The sequence below is a fragment of the Falco rusticolus genome, chromosome 4 (assembly GCF_015220075.1).
Source record: "Falco rusticolus isolate bFalRus1 chromosome 4, bFalRus1.pri, whole genome shotgun sequence".
NCBI lineage: Eukaryota > Metazoa > Chordata > Aves > Falconiformes > Falconidae > Falco > Falco rusticolus.
In genome coordinates, this window is record NC_051190.1 from 4,631,495 (window position 1) to 4,651,025 (window position 19,531).

The following is a 19,531-nucleotide window of genomic DNA, read 5'->3' on the forward strand; positions in this document are numbered from 1 at the left end:
GGCAAGTGTATGTATCTCCTCTCTGCCTTTGGATTCCTCTTGACATCTGCAGTGAATGTTGATTATATGCTTTATGCAGTGCTTATTACTGTCATGAATGCGAACTTCATCACTGTAAATTAGCACATATACAGCTCATATTTCCAATTCATTTTTCATCAAATCAAGAGTAATATCTCCTTTTTCAAGATACGGCACAAAATGTTCTCATGAGACTCAGATGTGTAGTACTTGCAGTCTGAGTAGAGAATACTGATTACTCCCTAGACAGTAATATTTCTTCCTGGATTATCTAGGTAGCCCTTAAACACCTTGAGCTGCTTAGTCCATCTGCTCTAGAAATTTCAGGGAGATAGGAAGAGGGTAGGTTTGGAGCTGAGACTCTTAAGTCCCAACGCAAATAGCACCTCATGACTGTTTAACAAACAAAAGATGTACGAGGTCCATGAATGGAGACATGGCAGCCTTTTTCTTTTTCTTTCATTTCCACTTATGTTTTTATTGTAAATGTTGACCTCACAGTTAGTGATAAATAGCTATTATTGGAGTCAGACCTTGACTTCTTGATTTCACCATAACAATGCTCTAGAAACCAGTCTTACCTGAGGAACCTCACTGCATCATAGGAGTAGGAGTGTACCAGGCAGCAGTGTTTGAACACAGCGCCTTGGAATGAGAAAACATCAGCTGAGCACACACATCATCCAGAGGGATGCCATTAAGAAGTGTAGACTTTTTAAAATGATTTAATAGATAGTTATGTGTTCCAAGCCTTACCTCTATGCTACCTTCTCATCACAGACACCTGCAGTATTTTACTTGTAGCTCCTTCTGTTATGTGAAAGATGAATCAAACGGGAGTGACTGGCTGATTATCCCAGGGGAGTAGTGAACTGATTCCAGCCTTCCAGTTTGTGTAACCTGAATAAACCTTCATCTGCTCTGTGCAAATGCAAGCGGCAAAAAGCATCTGCCGAAATGGTGCACTTAGTTCATCTGTAGTCAGATTTTATGCTGCTTAGTATTACCATGCATCTGAAGCGCAAAGCTCTTGCTTTACATTTGTTCCAGCCTACCACAACATCAGATCTGAGCTGTGCGTCAAGGCTGTGCATAGTACATGGGGCAGGGTTAGAACTATTAAACAATGAGTTTTCTGATGTGACTTTAAAACAATCTATTTACAATTGTTGTCTTTTTTTCAGGAAGGATGGGTGGACCATCCTGAAATTTTCAATGACAGGTTTTAAGGAAGCCTCTTGGGGTGGAAGTGTTTAGCAGCAGAGGTAACTACATGTTAGAGTCTCCTTGGGTGATTTCCAGTCTGTGATTCCTGCAGACTGCTTGGCTGAGACAGGTCTTGTTGGGATGCCTGCTGGATAGGAGCAAAAGAATGTCTTGTCAGGTGTGAATGTCTAGCCTACAGAAGCAGGCTTGGAAATCACTGTAACCATTTTTGCCTTAGCAGAGCTCTAGATTATATATATAAAAATTCCTTTAGATATTGTAGAAGTAGAAATGAAAATAAGTAGCCCTTGGGAGTACCGCACTCTCCAGCTATAGACGATGCAGCTCCGAGTCTGCTGCTTCTCTGGCCCACGGAGCTGCTGCACATCTGGGAGTGAGCACCAGTGTCATTGCACCACGTGCATCACCCTGCAGCCGCTGGTAAGTGGGGCCTGGCCAGGCAGCCCCCTGTCCGCTCCACCATTCCCATTAGGAACAGTTGATGGAAGCAAATGTGTACAGGCTGTAAAGGAACTACAGAATCTTCTCCAAAATTCAGCTCTCTCTTGACACAGCTAGCGCCAGGGCTTATGCCTAGTGACTGCTGTATTTTCACTTGTTCTGTTGTTTTAGTTGATGTGGTTATGACTTGTGTGAGTAGATCCATATGTTTCAAGTAATAAAACACATACATCTTCTGTCTCTTTGGTGACTCCTGGGCCACTGATAGAGGGTGAGTGAAGATATTAGTCAGACTTGAAAGAAAAATTAATTTTGCCTTCAGATACAGAATGAAAACATAAATTTTGTGCATGTATTTCTAACTATAGAATGGAATGATCTACTGGAATTGCCAAATAACTTCTTGTCTTCCCTCAAGTATCAGCAGCGTGATGTAAACTGCATCAATCCCCCAATTCTTAAAACCTGTAAACTGCATCAATCCCCTAATTCTTAAAACCTGTGAGGTCATTTCACTGTTCCCTGATGAGGCCACTGCTCTCACAGCGGGGTGGTGCCGCACCTCTGGGTGCTGGTGGGCTTTCCCTTGGTCCTGTCCAGCTCTTTGGGGTGCCATGTGAGCCAGCCCTCATGCAGGCACGGTCACTTGTGTCCTAAAACAAGTAGAGGGTCCCAGGCCACCGGCTGCACCCAGCCCTTCACATGGGCTCCCAGAAGCTGCGAGTGTAGATTCTGTTTGAGCAGCTCTCAGACAGGTGCTGTGGGGTGCAGACACCTTTGCTGACAGCTCAGGGAGGGTGTTCTGGCTGCTGTGAATGCTGTGGGGTTTCAGAGGTTCGTGGGACTTGGGGAAGATGCATTCAGCCCAAGGGGCTGGAAGTGGCTGTGCCTTTCCAGCAGTGACTGCCTCAGGGAGGAGGGCTGGGTTAGGGGATTGTTTGGGGGTTTTGCACTTAAATGGATTTTCCTGGTTTTCGCATCAGTCTATGTATGGAGATGGATTTTCTTTATTTTGGGGTTTTCCTTCTTTGAAACCATCAATACAGTTATTAACATTCCATCTTAATTGCTTTTTTTCTGGAAACGTATTTTATTTAGGTTCCTGAGTCACTGAGAGATACGTTTTTCCTTCTTTGAAACCATCAATACAGTTATTAACATTCCATCTTAATTGCTTTTTTTCTGGAAACGTATTTTATTTAGGTTCCCGAGTCACTGAGAGATACGTTTTTGTGACTGTATGGACATTCTAGATGCTGGGGTTTTTTTCTTTTTTTCTTTTTCTCCAGAGTTTAGAAGAATATAGGAGGCTTCACTGAAACATTTGCTGCCACTAAAAATTCAGCCCAAGTTAGATGGCTATTGCATTTGTTCTTCCTATTAGCTGTATCCTGGCACCGGAATGCAGCTGTGGTTGGATCCCTGATGCCTTTGGTTAAAAACTTGGCTTCATTACTTATATTTTATGTATCTCACTTTGGTTTTATATGTAGCCGAGTTTTCATCTCCCAAATCTCTGATGGCTCATATGTAATCTAATGGTGGAAACAAAATGGAATACTTTGGTGTTCAGGAAAGGTTAATTTTGTGTTTTGATTCTCTTTCTCCTTTTGTGCTTTGTTTTTCATCTGTGTTTCAATGTGACTGTGAGGCTGGCACGTGCTGCTTCCCTTCTCGCTGACATGCGGGTTGGTCCCTGGGAGACGTGCCATACCCAGTAAAGCTGCCCTGGGGTATGTGCTGAGCTCTGCCGAGCCCTTGGACAGAGATATAAAAAAAAGCTGCTGTTGTTAGACACAAGGATATACAACACAATGTAATATTGCACTGTATTTTGTGTCAGCCAGCTAAGATCTGCTTAGCATCTTCACTCGTGGTTGCCAGTGAATTGACATTTGTTTGGTGAATTTTTTCCCCTCTCCTTTTTGACTGCTCTGAGCTTTTCTGGACCAGCCATTTTGCTGATTATCTATCTGGGTGCTGTGTGAGGCCCGGCCCTTGGTGGTGGCTCTCTGGGGTGGCAGCAGCACTCATGGCCCCCAGGGAGGATGCGGGTGTTGCTGCTGTCACGGAAATGGGTCCTGTTGAAAACCCACTGGTAGAACGGTGACTTTGGGGAGCTGCCTTCTCCATTTGCAAGGTGGGAAGTGGAGCACCAGCTCTGCAGGGCTGTGTGAGCCCAGTGGATGCTTTCCTGCCTCTTATGGGGCCAGCTGCTGCTGCTGGGGGGTTTCACCACCCTGTGCTCTATGCCAGCCCATAGTGCTCCCTGCTGTGGAAACATTTGTCTTGTACTCCATGTGTGAGTGCACTTGTCATAGACCCTGATTATAGACCAAGGAGCAACTTTCTTCAGCAAAATACAGACCCTGTCAAGTTTCTGTGGCAAATGCTAATTACTCCATTCCTAAAGGAACTGCAAGTGTAAAGTAGAGGTAATTACTCAGTTTAGAAAGTGTAAATTAACTACTTTCACCAAGGGAAGGGATGAGATTGATAGAGACTATTCTCTTTATACAGTCTCTTTCCAAACATTGATCTTATCCTGTCACTTACTGCAAGAGCAGCAAACAGGGGGGAGTTCTAATTTCTGAAGTTTGTATTTCTTTATCCTAAAAAATCCCTTAACAGGGGATGGTTGAATAAACCTCTATAAAGATCTTACTGTCAAGTTTTGTAATGGTTTTCCCACTTTTTTCCATTTCCCTGCACTCTGCCAGTAGAGTGCTGTTTCTTGGATAAATGTAGCTCAGGTAGCAAACAGCCTCCTTGTGAATGTTTTATGATTTGCATTCTGGTTTTGGCAGGCTGAATAGCAATTTCTGTCTAGCTGGAACCATTGTGTTTCAGAATGGAAGTATTTTTCCACTTTAAAAAATCACCAGTTGTGAATGAGTTTATCATGGTGGGTTTTAGAGATGAGGACAGTTGCGGTCCAACTGAAATATATTGCACCAATTTGCAAGCCAAGATCAGTGGATGTGAGAATCACATTCATTGCATGTGGATCTTGATCAGGTGAGAGGTACTGGGAGGCTCTCCTGTAACTTCTAAGGTTGTAGTTGAGATTTCAACCAACTCATATACTGCTCATTTGCTGATATTGAGGCTCATGAAGAAAGATTACCTTGAATTTCTGAACTGAGGACAAACAGGAAACAAGGTCCATAAAGCAGACCTGTAATGAGGGTTTCCCTGAGCATGCTGACCCTTTTCCCTCCTACTGCCACCATAAAGCATACTGGAGGTGGGAGAATGCTATGGATCATGCTTCAGAAATACAAATTCTAAATGCAGTGACTTGATATTTTTTGGTATAAGGTCTGGTGTTGTTTCACGTTTACTTGCATTACCTCAGGCTTAATCCTATGTTGTCTGCTTTGTCCCAGTTCTCTCTGCAACAGGAAGAAATCAGCTTTCAGCACTCAAACTAGGATAACTGAGGAATAAAAATAAACCTTGAGAGTGAGGTGTGGGAAGAAAAAGCCTCTGGGCAGCAGGTGTGAATCAGCATGAATTACAGCCCCAGGTGACAGTGTTCAGTTGTTTGTTCAGTAGTTCTGAGATAGTAAGATTATAGAGGAAGATAATGTGAATGGGTTTAAGGCAGGCTGAGATACTTGCAGAACGAGGAAGACTAAAATGCTATAAAATTAAGAAGTGTTTTGAGAGAGAACTGCAAAATATATCTTATCTGTCTTGCCAAAAATGGCATTCATACCTTATTAGGTTGTCAGATGCTAGTTTAGGAGGAAAAAAAAAATGCAGCTGTTTCCTAATTAAAAAATACCATGTATGGTAGCAGGGGGCTGATTCTCTCATGGCTTCTAGTGCACAATCTCCTCCTAGACCTCTTCCCTTGCTCACCTCAGTGCTGTCCCCCAGCGCCTATGGCCAGGGGCTGCCACCCTCGCCTCATCCAGCTCCACTGGCCCAGCTGGTGGGGAAGCCAGGAGCAGCGTGTGCAGGAAGGTCTCTCGGACCAGCTGGCAGATTTGCGCTGCTGGGTCACTGCCAACCAGCCCTGCTGACAGTGGACCTGTCATTTCAAGTTTGTGGTTGAGCGGAGCATTGCAGGATGAAGCACAGCTAGGTGTGCCCCCCTGCACGCACGGTTTGGAAGGAAACATGCCCGAGGTGCAGTAGTCACCGCAGTTGTGTTTCCCTGTCTTTTGATTTCTCTACCTTTCAATACTTAAAAGCGTGAGTAGGGGCTGAGGTTGGGCAGCAAGATGAAGGGAGCTGCTTGTGCTGGGATGGGCCTTCTTGGCGCTTTGCGTTTTGACAAGACCTGTAATTTCAGGTGTGTGTGTGTGCTAAACACTGCTTGTGGCATGAATTTGTGAGCAAAGGGTGCACGGAAAACCAAAGCCTGCCTGAATGATGTGGAGGAGTGTATTCAGGCTAATTGTTTGCGGGCTCTGAAATAAACAGTAGCCAAAAAATACCAAATCTCCAGGCACCGGACTGCCAGATATGGCCTGGCGCTCTGTTTCCAAAGTTCCTGCTTTCAGTGGATGCAGCATTAAGCCTCTATCAAGTACTGTGAATAGTCCCGCTTGAAGAATTTGAGCATGGATCAGGAGGGCTGATCTAGCCTGCCAGCCTGGGCATGTAGGCAGCACCTGAATTTTGAGTATCCAGACATGCCCTACCCAGGAGCATACTTTTGGGGTCAGTGTTGATGTTTTGGTGTTTGTGTCTGGATGATCTCTCTGGACATGTTGCTGCATGAATGCTGCTTGCCTTTGTGTTTTGGGAACTGCTGTGGGTCAGACCACTGCTGCTGGTTTTCCAGCTGGCTGGGCTTCAGTGTGCCTCTCACAGGTGCGGACTCTGAATTTGGAGCATTATTCTTTCTTTGCAAGAATTCCCCTGGTAAGCCCAAGCCCTCCTCACTGCAGACCTTATTCCATTCATCAAGTACATCTCCTTGCTAAAATGGAGATATTAATCAAAGGTCACAAGCTCCTGGTTAGCAGTACTTTGTGTCCGACTTATGGGGCTGTTTTGGTCCTTAACTCTTACAGAGTATTTTACGTGGTAGCTGTATATGAACCAGAAGTTCATGATTTTTAGGTAGAGAAAATAGTTTAGAGGATCTTTGCTTAAAGACATAAAGATCTGTGAAGTGCAAGCACAATCCTGGTATGCAAAATGCCAAATTTCAGTACCGTGCTTTACTGTCTGCACAACCTGTCATAGTCAGATGTGTGCAGATCTGTAAGAGCTTACAGAAATGCTCAGTTCTTGAGGTCTTTTCTCTTCAAACCCTAGTACCTGCCAATCTAACTACTTAGAGATGTTTGAGTAGATAGCACTCTGTCTTCCTGAGTTACCCTTAAAATGAAGAAAATAGCTCCTCACTTCAGCATGATCTTACAGATAATCACTGGGGACTGTGGCAAGCAGATACAACTTGCAGTACAAGATGGGACAAACATGTATGTTCCTTCAGATCTTGCAAGTCTTGCCTTCATTAAATGCACACTGATGAGCAAAGTCTTTTTCCCAGCATCTGGTGTGATGATGTGGTGTAGTCAGATTTCCCATCCGCTGATACTGCGTTTTATACACCGATTTCTTTTTCCTGCAGCACAAGGACTATTACTTATGCAGTTGGCTGGAACTGTTCATTATAAGGAAATTCATTGTGTTAAATGTTGGCACCAAGGGGAGGTGCAGAGAATGTTTCATCCTGTTTCACTTCTTCATACATTCACACCTGGCTGGGAAATTTATATTGGCAGTATCAGCGTTCCATCCTGTGCTGGAGGAGCGCAGCACTGCTGGCGCTGGCACAAGCCCAAAAAGCAGTGCCTGTGTGGGACAGGTTTTCTGCAGTGACCCGGCACATAGACTTGGGTTTTCAGATATCCTTCACTTCATGGGATTTAGTTACCAAGATAGTTTAAATCTTCTATGTTGAAATGATAAATTCAACTGGAATTGAGCACCTAACTCACGATGTCATCATAATGTTTTTTGGAAACCCATCCCATACACCTATTTCATAGAGGCAAACACCGGTGTTTGTGAAAAGTTAGCTCCATCCATGGTTTGCGACAAGAACAGTTGATCTCAGTTCTGAAATTAAAACATGCTGGAGACAAACTATGGAAATAAGATGGGAGTTTTCTTGTACAAATTAATTAACCACTTGAAAAGACAAGGCTGTTTGGGCTCACCAGGTTTCTCAAGGGGACTGCATTTGCTGGTTATTTATAGTATGTATCTGAGAGCAATTTTTTTTTTTTTGTATGCATGATTGATCTTCAGAAAACAGAATTTAAATGAGACTTCTTTGCAGTAGTGTTTGTTGTATTTAAATGAGACTTCTTTGCAGTAGTGTTTGTTGTATTCTAATTGATCACTGAGGAATTAAAAACGCCCCTGCATATAGCTCCTTGTTAGAGAAAGGCAAGTGTAAGTAGTAATTCCTGATCCAAATTTTGTGAAACAATAACCTTTTGAACAGTTTCAAATATGTAGGCCAAATAAATGTAGCTTTCTAGCATATGCTTACTCATGAAAGGATTTGTAATTTCATTACCCTGGGCCTCACAGTGAGCAATATCTCTTACCTCTTAGGGATTCTTAGGTAACAAGCCAGCAGTAATTGGAGTTTTATAAAGATCCCCTTATGTGTGAGTGGGTTTTATGTTTTATTGACTATTCCCAGTCTCTCTGTGCTGTGCCTGAGATGACCATTTCTCTTCCAAAGCCACCAAAAAGTCCTAAACTGCCATGCCAGAGCACTGGTGTCATTGGTGCTAAGTCACAGTCTGAGAGAAGGGGATAGGGGTAAAAGTAATTGTGCTATTTTTAAGACCAGCAAACCTCCACTGCACATTTTCCCCTTTCCTGCCTTTGCCTGGCTCCCCTGGAGCCACTGGTCTTTGCTCCGACACTACATGTGAGTGGCTGTGACCCACCAAGCACGTTGCAGGGAATGAATTCGTAAGCAGCAACATTACAGAGCCTCTGGGTCTGCAGTTGTTCGCTGCCTGGTGGAATGACTGGGTTTTACTCCATCGCTGGGACGCACTGATGGTGATGGAGTACCTAGTTCGGTGGTGGCAGTTGCTAACGTGGGTGCTCTGGGGTGTTACGGGGAGGCAGCTGCTCCCTGCAGACAGCATGTGGAGCACGGGGGTCTCGGGCTAATGGGGGTGCATGGGCAGCATGTGAGGCTACGCCTGCACAGCTGCCTGGCCTGCCCCTCTACAGCCTGGTCATGCTGTGTGCAATCCTGGACGCAACTTAATCAAACCCCATCATACACCAGAAGAGGAGCAATTTAGTAAAACACACAGAACAATTCCTTCTCCCTTGTTTCTACAAGCGCTGATTGCTTTTGTGTTGCTGTTGTGAACCATAAGGATGCTGATTGCATTTGGAAGGCAGCAGAGTTGTTTGACCATCGTTTTGAATTACCAGGTACTGAAATAAATGTTTATGGCTCCAACAACTCTGGGTTTAAAACCTTTTAATAGTATAAACAGTTGCATGAAAGGGGAGGATTTGCATCAATAACTTAAAAGATGTTATGAAAATCGATGTTTTTGTGAACTGTTGCTCTATGTATAATACATAACTTAAAAAATAATGAAAATCATTGAATGAAACCTTGTGGCCTTATAGTTCCCAGTTGTAGGGCAAGTTACCACTTGCATCTGCAGTGACTGGTACTGCATAAGTAATTGGTTTGCATACAGCGTTGTACACCTACACCTTTCCACTAAGGTTATTTGAACTGGGCACATGAGTATGTGTCAAGGATAAGTGAGTACTTAAGATAAGCTTTATTTTGTATGAGGTCACTATGTAGACACTCTGTTTCAAGAAGCAGAATTTGCATCTTCAGCCCTGTATTGGCCATCTGTGCTGCACCTTTACCTGCCCTGCTTTTTTGGCTGCCACTGACCTTCATTGTGGACTTTCCCCCTCCTTGTCTGCTCTCTGTCTTCTCCTCCCCTGCCCATAGCCCTCTAGGAGCCAACTTCTGTGGCTTTGCAATTAAGGAAATGTTTCCTTTCACCTGAAGCCATCACTCTGGGGCATGCTGATAGCTGCAGGTAGGAGGTGGAGTGGCATCCCCCAACTGCTGCAGTGGCTGTGGGTGGCTGCAGCCCAGCATGGGACCTTTGTGGCCCAGCACAGGGACTTTGCAGCCTGGTGTTGGCCATCAGACATTGTGGACCACTATAGGAACTCTTCTGGGAAAGCTGCAGGAAAGAAATGGAGGAACACATGCCTCCACTGGTGTCAAGTAAGTCAACAGGTTACCAAAACCCAAATAAAGTGAAAGGGCAAGTAGATGCTCAGTACAGGATCATCAGGGAGCACTGTCAGGAAGGGACAGAAGAGTACCAGATAAGGAAAAAATGGCATTTGCCATCAATGTCATGCATAGTCCAAGAAATTTTAAGCCAATTTTATGCAATGTGTTCAGGTATTAGTATGTCACCGAGATGCTTTTGGTGTATTTTTTTTCAGTAATAAGCTCCATAGCCCTGTGTGAGGACTGTAGTCTGGCACTGAGTGTAATAGCACTCACCTCCTCCTTACAGTCATTGCAAGCAACAACATCAGTCGTGTTGGGAGCAGTGGAGCTGAGTCTGGCTGGATCTGGCTCGTGTAGGGAACAGAATTGGGAAGAAAATGAATGAGCTCTTGCAACATGGACATCTGGCTATACTTCAGTTTCCTTTTCTTCTCACCTCTCACTATTTATATGTTAGTTTCTGTCTGAGTTTTGAAAGACGTTGCATGTGCTACTTACTGGAATAATTTTCTGAGCACAAGTTAAATTGATTAATATTATAATTACATCTTTTATGAACTGAAGCATCAACATTGCTTCTTGTGTTCTTATTCTGATTGAGACATCTTACAGGGACTTAGGAAACAATTATATTTTGCTGTCAGTGGTTTGCAATATAGAATTTATTATACTTAATACCAAACCTAACGTGTGCTGATAGCATGTGGCATACACAACAGAAATTCCAGAAATACAAACCTTGCTTCAGTGGTGAACAGAATTTCCTGAAAAGCAAACACTAAAATGAAAAGCCTGTCATGTGCTCCAGCTAGCTTAGCAGAGAAAGCAGGTAGCCTTGTGTGCCTGATACAGGCATTGTATTTTGCGAGGATGGGTTTTGTAGAAGGCTTATGTTCAAACTTGTCTAGTTTGTCATTAAAAATTTCAAGTTCATTACTGAAAACATGTCTTTAATGAAAATGGAGCTTACTATGTATAATGGCCACTTCTTATGACTCTGTAAGGTTAAAGAGCTCTTTTGTATTGAACAGGCACAATGGGCAACTTTAAGCTAGTTTAATGGTGTTTAAGGACTCGTGGTTTGTTGGTTGTTTTTTTTTTTAAATAACGATTCTGAGAAATCACTAGGAGGAGGACTTTTAGATAAGAGTATTAAGTCTATCTACTTGGTGGCATGGAAAGCCTTACACCCACCCAACAGCTCTGCCAAATGCTGTCAGTATTTGGCTATCAAGCTTTCAGCTGATGGCTTTTTCTCACTAAAGCTCAAGTAGACCCAATTGTAATTCTTCAGCTACCTTGATAAAACATCTTGTTTATGGTCTATAAGAAGCTGCAGATTAAGATAGTTCTCCCTCTTATCCCAGAATTCTTCCTCTGCAATGGGGATTGATTTTCCTTGTGTTGGAATTGCCTTGCATGAAACTCCTAGTATTTTTTTTTCCAGATTCATAACTACAGTATTCTAGCCAAAGGATTTTGTAAGAGATTTACTCTGAGGAACTGTTTTCATTGAAGATAACATACACTTAAGTAATGTCTCATGTAATAATGATAAAATTTGTACTTTTACTGGTTCTGGATCAAAGTTGATAAGCATTGTCTTAACTCATGGCAAAATCAAAATAAACTCATGAAATCAAAATAAGAGTATAGCAAACATCAGCCAATTACTAGTTTTTACATTAGACAGTTATATAAATGTTTAATTCCAATCAGCTTGGATTGACTGTAGTCACAAGCAGGTTATGGATTTGCTTGTGTCTTTAAATGAGTTGGAAGATAAATATGGAGACTTTCCAAAATCTTGTGCACTGATCTCAGAAGTTTTGGTTGTTTCATTAAACTAATAAATGTACTTCATGTTCTTGAAATAACAGACTTTTACCTTGCATATCCTATGGCCCTGGGAAGCAATTTTCCCAGTAGTGTCTGCACTCTTTACTCCTTTGTACTTGGCCCCAGGGACAAGAGGAGCAGGTTTGTGCTGTGGCATGAACAAGAATCCATGTGTGGGACAGGCAGGGATGCTTGCTGCCTTGGTATTAGGTGAAACTATCCAATTCAGATGAAAACTGAGTTATACTACTGTTTTTCTTATTCTCGTGATTTAACCAACCAGGGAGAATGAATAGGAGCTTTTGGAATCAATCAGTTACATTTGCTTTTCAGTGTGAATAATTGGTATGCTAAAAAATTCTGGCATGTGGCAGAGAGGCCAGCATAGGTTTACTATTTATGCTCACAGTCCTATGCTAAGGTTAAGCGAGTTTAACATTTTGGGGCTGAAACTAAGCATCCTTTAGTCTTCAGTCCTGAGTCCCCATTCTCACCGTGGTGAGTGCTGACCTTGCAGAGTGCCAGAACGGCCTGGCAAAGCAAGCAGCTTGTGTGTAAGGTAACACCGGTGACTTTAACAGTGGAACGCTTCATCAGCGCTGCTGTTTATCTGCGCTCCTTTTAAAGTATGGGATCTGACCTTTATTAGGTAATACTGAAATCCCATTCTGCTATGGTGAACAGCTTTACACAGTCTTAAAATCTGACCCTGATATTTCAGAGAGATGGCTCAGTGTTATTCAGCTTTTAAATGGAGTCAGTAACATTTCTTGAAAAAATACTTTGAAGGTCAAATCCTGTCCTGTCAATGCCTTATTAACCCCATTAGTTTCAGTAAGGTGTACACTCATTTTAGCTTCCTCCTGTATTGTTCTAAAATGGTAAAGCGCAACTGTTAAGCATTAGAAATTCTAAAAATTAAATGTTGTCTTTAAGAAAGAACTCCTTACATCTCACGTGAACATACAACAGTTGGTCTGACTTCACAGGCTTTCTTTGCAGTTACAAAAAACTTTGTCTGTTATATTTTTTTGATGAGACTCAAATTCCTTTCCCAGATCTCACAGTTATTTTATAGTAAACAAATACCTCGTAAAATGTACAATCACTATACAAATACATTTTTATAGCCGTTTGTCTTTTTGTTTGTAAATTCCACAAATTGAATGTCTGGGTAATGGATGTTTATGGGGATGCAGTGGATAGCACCGACTGAGCCCATGGCATGACATGGCACTGAGGGTCATGAATGAGCCCCTTTTCCCATGACAGGCAGGAAAGGGCTTGATGCCTTGCTGCTCCAGCATCACTAACCACATTCCTTTAGAAAAAAAGAGTTGGTGTTGCATGATGAATATGCTTCCTCCATCCATGCCATATAATACAATGAAAATTCACACTGCTGTGTTTTAAATGTTACAGGAAAAAGTCTAGGCTCCCCCAGGGAGTTCATCATGCACCTGAACATAAGTATCTGGATTATGGTCAGTTTTATAGATGAATTTTGCTACTCTATAAACCCAGAGTAATTGCACTATCTCCTAAATACATTCATATGAGAATTGTCCTTGTGTGCTGCCTTCATACTAGGTTAGAATACTGCTGTTCTTGGAGCAAATCTTGGCTTAATTTGGTGAAATTGCAACACAGGTAGGCCCTGGTACTAGCAAAGAAATCTTCACAGCACTTTCATATTTTATATTCTTTAATGGCAAGAAAAAAACCATATATATATATATATGCTGCAAGATTAAGGAAGCAGTCCATTTCCTGGAAGGCCAGAGGACCACGTTGCTGAAATTGTGATTCATTCTATTCTCAAAGATGAACTAGAGAGGTTTCCTAAACCCAACTTGTTTGTTTTGGCTGACTGTTTGCTGCCACCTTGCTGAGATTTTTGTTTTGCTCCTTGAATCTGCTCCAGACTTCAGAACCTGGAAATTGCCAAAGCTGATGACAAATAAGAAGGATCAGGTGTTGGTACAGTGCAAGGAGAATGCAAGTAAGCAACGGGTGTTAAGAGGACTGGCATTTCTGGCGTCATAGCCCATGGCATGCTCAGTACGGTGGGTATGTGTTGCCTTATCTGTGCATCCTCCCAGGAATGAAAAGCAGATTATCTGCTTTCATAACAGGTCTCCTTCTCTCAGGTGATCTGGTAGTGCTAGTGGTACAGCACAGGTTTGTTCAGCAGCGCCTCTCATGGGACTGCAAAGGTAAAGTTCAGGCTTTATGTATGCCCTATTCTGATCTTATTAGGAGAGGACGCTACTGCAGACCCGTTTCAGAGCTTGTCTGTGCGTGCAGCTGGTGGAGGGTAAGGAGGCGGCTGTACCTGCATGCATAGATGTGCAGGGTGAGCTATAGTATAGAACTGGTTGGTGTTCATTACACACAGTTACACACAGGGCATGCAGGATGAACGTGTAAACACGGCCAACGCTGGTGTACAGATTGTGTGTGACTGGATATTAAATGTCTTGAAAAAAATGCAAAGTAACTTGCAGCTGTGTGCTGGGGAGCTATGTGATAAGACTGGAAAATGCCTTTATCTTTTTGCCCTCTTCTTTCCTTATTCCCTGGTAATAAGACTTGGCTAGCGACTTTCAAACTGCTGAGCAACTTCTAACTACTTGTGTGTACTTAAAAAGTAACACGCCACCTCAGTCTGACACCAGAATACTTCCTAACGTTCTGTGAATCAGTCTCTCAAGCAGGGGAGAGTTTGGTTCTGCAGTAGTGATGGCCATTGTCACAATTTCTGTCGTGAAAATACAGGTTTTGTAAGCAGGAGTTAATAAGTGGCAGAATTACTCCACAGGTTTGCGTGGTGCTGTAGGAATGGTCGCTAGCTCAATGTAGAGACTTAGCATATAGAGAGATGGAAACTTTATTCATGGCCCTTAAAAGTGCAATGCTGCAGAGAGCCCTGTGTGTTTGGTAACTGGAGGTCATACCATGCTGCGAGGTCTACCTAATGAAACATGGAGCCTTTGCTTGGGTGACTGAGTTGAGCTGCAAGGGTCAGAAAATCCTCAGAGTAATGCAAAGCAGGTGCTAGTTTGCAAAACCAACACAACACAGCAAATGCATTTCTAACTGCAGCTTGAGACCTGGTTTCAGATTTAACTGCAACATTTCTTGCAGCTCAGACTTACCTGTCTTTTTCTTCCATAACAGCCAGTTATGCAAATTGATTAATTTGACAAATTTCTGCCTTTTGTGGCAAGTCACCTTCTGAGCAAGGAAGAGTGAAAATGTATGTGGTAAAGTTCTCTTCAAGTGTTGTGCCACACATGCTTGTAAGGGAGTCTGATAAACACTTTCCAGCACGGAAATGTATGCTTTGGACATCACCTACAAAATTAAGGAAGCGAGTGCCAAATCCTACAACATGTTTCAAATAATCTGATATTTGAGGTTATTTGTAAGGTTCCATCTCCTGGAGTGATGTGGCTGCCCAAAACCATCATCTTCCATTTAAAAGATTTAAGAAAAGTAGGAGAGAAATAGGAGAGACGCACAGTCTGTCTTGAAGAGAAAAACTAAATCTCCAGTGTTTAAAACCAACCAAACAAAACCCACCCCACCTTGTAAACAGAGAGCAAATTAAAAGAATTCAAGCATGGACATGTTTCTGCTCAGCCCCTGTTGCGGCTCTTCTGCAGCCATCGCACGCTGTGGCCGGGTAGGCTGGCAGGGGCCCTCGGGGCGGCTGTGAGCTGGGGGGGGGCGTCTCGGAGCACCTCTGCTTGCGTGCACCTGGAGCACGTTCATAGCCAGGTCACGGTAGCAAGGAAGAACGAGAGGGACCAGGCAAATTCAGAGGGTGAGAGCCAAATTAAGTCAGTTTTCTTGCTGAGGCCCACAGAAATCACTGAAGAGGGAAAAAGGAGCCTCGCTGAAATTTTCAGTGAGGGAAGGAAGATGAACAGACAGGTATGTCCTACTTTGTCACACTTCGTTAGAGGTGTGGGTGATGGGGTGGGCTTGGTATTTTTACTATTTTACTTTCAACCTGGAGGTGGCTGAATAGGAACGGTTTAAAATAGTGTCGGAGTTGCCATAGATACTTGCCTAAATTGAAAATAGAGGTCTGGACCAAGCTTTTAGTCTGTCCGCCAAAGCAAAACTTGGACCTGAGTGATGAAACCTGAGTGGGTTTGAGGAGTCATGCTGAAGCTTGCGTTGCCACAGTCAGTGATTCAGCTGTGCCACAGAGGACGTGGATGTGTTTGACGTCACCAAGCATCTCCAGCAAGGGTTCACATAGGCCTGGAGCCTCTGGGAAGGGAAAAATCCTTCATGCTTCAAACGTTTTCCTCCTTTTTTTGCCCCAGGAGGTCTATAGAGCTCAGAAACATGCCATGGAATGCTGCTTTCCTGGGACTGGGTTTGATTTTTATTTTTTAGATGTTACTGTGCAACAAAGCAGCAGCAAATTTAAAGTAGTTTAGCTGGATGAAAGCATCCTATTAAGGTAAATTCAGTTTATTTGTCCCGGGAATGTATGGCAAATGTGTCTCTAATTACAGATAAGACAACTAAACCTTTCATCTTCTTTCAGTGAAAAAGAATCTGCAAATAAAGTAGAAAATGTTTTGGTGAAATGTGTGAAGATCTCTTCAAGGATTCAGTTATCACAAATGAGCCCCACTTCAGAGAATTGGAAATGTTTTGCCCTATCCTTCTGCTTTGTGGGTGGCATTGGATGATGTATTGGGACTATTTCAGCTTACATGGGAAATCCCTCACTTTGAGATAAAAATTTGTTTTTCTGCCCTTAGAGATTTCTAGTTGCATCTGTCCATTTTTAGATGGAGTGGGCAAATCAGTATTGGTCTGATGAAGATGATGGAGATGCACAGAACGTAACAGTTGAGTCTGGCCTGCAAAGTGCATACTTAACATTGTGTCATATTTCCTCTCCAATTTCTTGCTCAGTAGGTGGTAGAGAATTAGTGCTTAATTACTTGCAGGCTGTGGACAGCAACCAGCCCCCTTAAACTGTTTACATTTCTGGGTAAGGCTGGAGCTGAATGTTCTTTGTGGTTCGGTCTTTTTCAAAATCTATAGAAGACTTTACAGAGCTTGTTTATCTTTTATATCATATACTGGGGTAGACGTTTGTTCCCAAAGAGCTTTTATCTGTTAAAAATAACCCCAAACCATTCATCCATGTCTACATCATGTTATGTATGATAAATTGAAGTTATACCATTTGGCTTTCCAGCTTGTGAAAAGGCAGCCTGTCGTTCAAAGAGGCTTGTGCAATTGTGTGAGTTTGTAACTGAGCAGAAAATCCGTTCCAAGTCTTAAAGGTGGAGCTGGATTCCTAGGCTTGCTTGAGTACAAGGAATTATATCTAGCAAACATCACTTGAATAAAACATCAATTTCACATTAAAAAACATTATGTTGCTCTGATAATTGTTCCTGTTTTGAGTAATCCTCATTTCCTGCGTATCTCTGGTGACTCATCACAGCAGAGTTCTCATGCATTCTGCTTTGCAGATGCTCTCAAGCTGTCTATTCCCGATCTGACTCAGCTTCTTTATCATCAGCATCTTCTCTTGTTGCTATTGTGCTGTGAAAATGTATGCCTCACTAAGGACTTCTCCTTCCAGCTTAAAAATGACTGGCACTGCTGTCTATGCTTTTAAATTTAACTCAAGTTTTAAGAAAGTTTTAGGTTAAAAATTCACATTTCATGTTTTCGGGTTGTCTCAAAGTCTTGAATATGCAGCTGAGAAGTCCAGACTGCAAACGAATAAATTGGAATGAATCTTTTTTCCTGTCAGATTTTCTGTGAGTGGGTTGCTGGTATAGTAAGTTCCAAATGTGATCTGTGCATCCTATAGCTTCAACTAAACTTTAATTTGAGGGGTTAAAAGAGGGGTGGTGCAAGGGTCTAGACAGAGTTCTATATGTCAGCTGTGACTTTTGTGACCAGATCTGAGGTTCTGTTACTGAAGTTTATAGGTAAATATGAAGTTTGAAGAAAACCAATTGGTGGACGGTGAACTAACCAACAAAACCACAGGATTCAAAGCAATCCTTGTGGAATACACGGCTTAGAGGGCTGCAGTGCTCTGAAGTGCTGTATGCCTTTAGGCACTGTGTTTCAGCACGTTTAAGTTCAGAGCTCTCAGAGCTGTGGTACAGCTGCGGGCAAGTCTGTGCTGATGTTTGTATTGCTGGTGTGCCATGATTGTCGGCTTCGGGGTGTAAAGCAGAACCTGTTATGACTCACTTTGCAATTTGGACTAGAGGAGTGGAGGGTGCAGGTGTCATAAGGGTATAACTCCTGTTAGAATCACCTGGCTGTAAATACGTGTTTAAGGCTTATCTCTGCTGTTACTTTAAGGCTACAATAAATTTTTGGTTCTGAAGGAACAACAAAAGTTCCTGCCAGGAGTCCTGTGGGTGATGGGGATGTGTGCGAGGAGAAAGGTGAGGCCTCTTGCAGAGAGGAGTCTCTCCTTCCTCTCAGTATTTCTTCTGCACGTTGGTCTGGGTTACTGGACAGGAGGTTCATTGTCCAACTCGTTAGTAACGGTGAGGCGTACAGGTAAGCTATCTTTTCCTTTTTAAGTCACCCCCCTATAAGCAAAATGGTACCCAGTGTTTAATATGAGTGCAGTGCATGTGTAATTTGTTACACTTTTCTAGGGCTTTCATTACTTAAGTTACGCACTTTGAATTGGCACTGCCATTGTACCACTTGGAGTTACCCCTTTGTCACTGGTACTGCAAAATGTACATGCGGTTCATGATAGTAGGTCATCTTTACTTTTAATCGACTTTTCCACTCTTTGTATTATTGACAGTTATTTAAGTTTCTTAGATCATATGTGGGTAAAGGTTTTCTTTCCATGCTAAGAAAAGAGTCTGGTATTAAAAGTGGCATGCTGACAATAGCTTTCACTCAATGAATGATGACAGAGAGGAGATTTGGGATAGTGTCATGCTTCATATGGTTCTTTAGATATATCTGTCACTTGAGGTAGTTACCTCAGACCTGTCAGTCTGTTAAGATTATGTAAAGTTTTAAAATTATCTCCTCTTTGTATGGCCAAAAAATGATTCAGTCCTCTTGCGTATTGTATTACCTCAAGCTCTTGGTATTTATTACGCATACAGTCAAGAAATAAAGAGCCTGAGGCTTGCAGAGATTTATTTAGTAGCTTTTAATAGCTATCTGTTTGCTAGTAATTTGATTCAACAGAATGAGAAATTTATTTTTTAATTGTCTTTTAATGAGCAGATAAGCAGGTTTCTCTATCACTCTGAAACTCTGAGTTGTCACTTCAGGGCTGTGTTTTTACAAATGGAAATTTTTGTCTCCTGGATAGTTAGTAGGCTGTTGTGGTAGTTTCTGTTGGTTTTAATGGAGCTTCATTTTTAAATATACCCATTAGCTAAAAGAAGAATAAGAAACTTTCTGGTTTACTTCAGAGATATTTCTTTTACTGTATATTTGATACTTTATGGAATTGGTACAGCCAGAATGAACCCCTAACGATTTCCAGCTCTGTGAATACCTGTATTTTTGTCTTCTATTTTTGCCATTTGCAGAAACAGTCATGCAAGAAAATCTCAAATATCTTTATTTTTGAAGCAGTTACATTTATCGTAATGATTTTGAACTTGTTCATTACTGGACCTGTATTTACAACTTGAGCAGCAGTCTGTGGTTCCAGTAACCCTCTCGCGC

At 42.3% G+C, this 19,531-nt stretch overlaps 2 protein-coding genes across 8 annotated transcripts in view; both read left to right on the top strand.

Annotated features, from left to right (window-relative positions):
* Positions 1-19,531, top strand: part of LOC119147491 (vegetative cell wall protein gp1-like) — a 516,692-nt gene that overhangs the window by 167,732 nt on the left and 329,429 nt on the right. The gene's annotated exons all lie outside the window — the stretch shown is intronic.
* FBLN2 (fibulin 2) overlaps positions 1-19,531 on the top strand; it is a 106,898-nt gene that overhangs the window by 29,626 nt on the left and 57,741 nt on the right. The window lies entirely within an intron of this gene.